Source organism: Aedes aegypti, chromosome 2, assembly GCF_002204515.2.
Source record: "Aedes aegypti strain LVP_AGWG chromosome 2, AaegL5.0 Primary Assembly, whole genome shotgun sequence".
Lineage (NCBI taxonomy): Eukaryota > Metazoa > Arthropoda > Insecta > Diptera > Culicidae > Aedes > Aedes aegypti.
Genome location: NC_035108.1, coordinates 262,207,717 through 262,210,767, shown reverse-complemented (window position 1 = coordinate 262,210,767; position 3,051 = coordinate 262,207,717).

Here is a 3,051-nt window from a genome sequence, read left to right as displayed (position 1 = left end):
TACTTTTGATGCGGAAAACTTATTTTTTGATGGTATGAAAAAGTATTGTATTTTCCCATATAATAGAAACGAAGAATTTTGTATGGCGACAGCAAGCATGACGAAGAAAACGGTTTAATCTAAATTTAATCGTGCAATTTCAACCAAATTATATCTAAAGTGAAAGTTTAAATGCAAAATAGCATGGTTGGTGTATTAGATCACAAAAAAGTTCGATAAATTATACCTTAAATTTTATGTAAACATCAATAAAACCAGTGTTTTATGCAACTTTACCTGTAGCTAAAAATTGTGACGTGCTGGAACATTTATGAATATGGGATAAGATTCAGCAACCCCAAATCTGCTCGAGACACATAATTTGATCCTTGAGACACGCAAAAATGTAATTTTTGTTGCGCTGTGTAGTTGATACTGATGTGGGGCTTATTATTGTGTTTAGAGTTATTTGGGTAAGAGGATATTCTACAAGAAATAATTTATAATTCTCTATAATTCATATCGTTTTTGATAGAGCATTGTTTTACTCATTTTACCTCATGTTTGTATACCCTTGCCCATTCTTTTTCTTCTTCTTATTGGTATTACGTCACCACTGGGACAAATCCTGCTTCTCAGCTTAGTGTTCAATGAGCACTTCCACAGTTATTAACTGAAAAAAAAATTGTCAAACTTGCCATTTTTGCATTCGTATCTCGTGGGGCAGGTATGATGATACTCTATGCCCAGGGAAGTCAAGGAAATTTCCATTACGAAACGATCCTGGACCGACCGGGAATCGAACCCAGACATCTTCAGCATGGCTTTGCTTTGTAGCCGCGGACTCTAACCACTCGGCTAAAGAAGGCCTTTTCTTTTTACTATTGTTATATTCTATAAATACGTTATTTGTAAAATTGATTAGTAAAATGAAAGTGTAGACGCAAAATCACTATGGCAATATGCTTAAAACATAGAAATTCAGATACAATGAAAAATTCGACTGAGGTAGCCCTAAAACATTATCCGTCACTGTATGAAACGTGGCCCGAGGAAAGCATCCGTCCATCCATCACTCGGCTGTGCTCCCTGGTCGAGGTACTGTTAGTTTCGTTGACCCTTTCACGATTGGTTCGTTTTACGTTATGCTTTTTTTTGTCTGTGCCGCCTCAAGATGCCTCTCTCCGCATCAATCTCGCGCGCACGCGCTTATTTACTCGATCATTAAACTATCTAAATAATAGCCACTTTTGAGTCACTTCTGAGATCATACAAATGCAGCTTCTTTGACTGGAGATGCTATCTATCTCTTTACCTTTCAATGATTGCATCTTTTACTCCTTAGTTTCTAGCGAAGATGCGCTAGATTTATCCGGGAGTGGACCCACAATCCACATTCCGCATTTAAGTGGTAGATAGGTTGGCTCACGTTTTCCCGTTTTATTTTTTATGATTTATGTGGCTCATCGTAGTATGCAATCAAAATGAGGCCAACACGCTGTTGCACTTTACGGTGTTCATTAGAAAGATAAATGGGTTGGAAGGTTTAGGAAATAATTAGAAATCGATTTGATGTGACACTGAGTAGTGGGTATTACTTATGCCACAAATAGTTTTTAGCTCCGACCACTTTTTTTTTTTTTCAATAGCCTGGGACAAGATTAGGGTTGATTGCCAATTATTGCACACGCTTAAAAAAGCGGATGTGTAATAATTGGCGCGTTGCATCCTTCAATACTCAAATTTTTACTTTCGATTTAACGTTCCTTGTGCAGTGGGGTCATTTTTGACCTATCGGCACTGAAAAAGGTCTATAACTTTGTAGAGAAAAGAAATAAAAACCTGAAATTTTCTGACTTTTCTAAACTTATGAAAACGAAAAAAATCGTGCTATAAAAAGTTTTCAGCGACCTCTAGGAGTGGCGCTACAGAAAAAGTGACACATTCTACATTAAGGGTCAAAAATGACCCACGACTTTGAAGCGCTCTCAAGAATCCTTTTTAGACCAATTTTTGTTCTTTTAGTTATTTATGAAAGATATGAATAGAAATAGCACTCTGAACATTTTTTGTAAGTATGGCCATTCTGGACTCAATGGCACCTGGAATCTATGTTTGTAGGAACTGGTATATATATATAATACTCAGAAGTTCATACGCATGTAATCTCAGGATAAACTGTTTGAGCAACCTCTCGATTAATTTGTGGAGAAATCCCTGTTGGATTTCATGGAGGAATTTCTAGAGGAATTCATGGGAGAATCCCTTGAGGAATCCATGACAAGATTTTCCTAGAGGAATCTAGATAGAAATTTTCCAAATGTAATCCCTGGATAAAGTTTTAGGGTCATTCGGGTAATGGGGGAATCTCTGGAGGATTTCTTAAAGAAATTCTTTTAGGAATCCCCGGAGGCTCGAAACGAAAGGAGGCTGGAAACGAAACTTTGTGAAATTTCTGTGAAAAATCCCTGGAGGATTAGCTAGGAAAATCCTTGGAGTAATTCATGTAGCGATTTTCTATCCCCTGAATTCTCCATTGAGGTATTTGTGAAGTGTTTTTTTTTGTTGTAGAATTCTTACAGCAATTTCTTATGGAATCTCTGGAGCAATTCCTGATAGAATCCTGGAGCAATTCCTGGAGGAATTACTGAAGAAAACTCCTGTAGAAATCTCGGAGGAATACCTATACTATATAAATTCTTGAACTGATTGTGGTAGTGTAACCCTTGGAAGAGTTCTTGGAGAAAGCATTGGAGACATCTTTGCAAGAATCTCTTTAGAGATTTTTCTTCTGGATAATTTATGGAGGGATCTCTAAAGAAATATAAGGAGAAATCGCTTGAAGAATCGCTTGAAAAATTTCTGAAGCAATTCCTCGAATAATCACTGGAAGAATTCCTGGAAAAGTTTCCAGAGGAATCCTTTGATGAATTGCTAAATGAATCCTAGTGGGGATTTTACTTGAGAAATCCATGAAGAAATCAATGGAGTCAGGCGAACATTCTAGTTCGTGCCTGTTGTTCAATATTGCGCTAGAAGGTGTTATGCGGAGAGCCGGGCTGAACAGCCGGG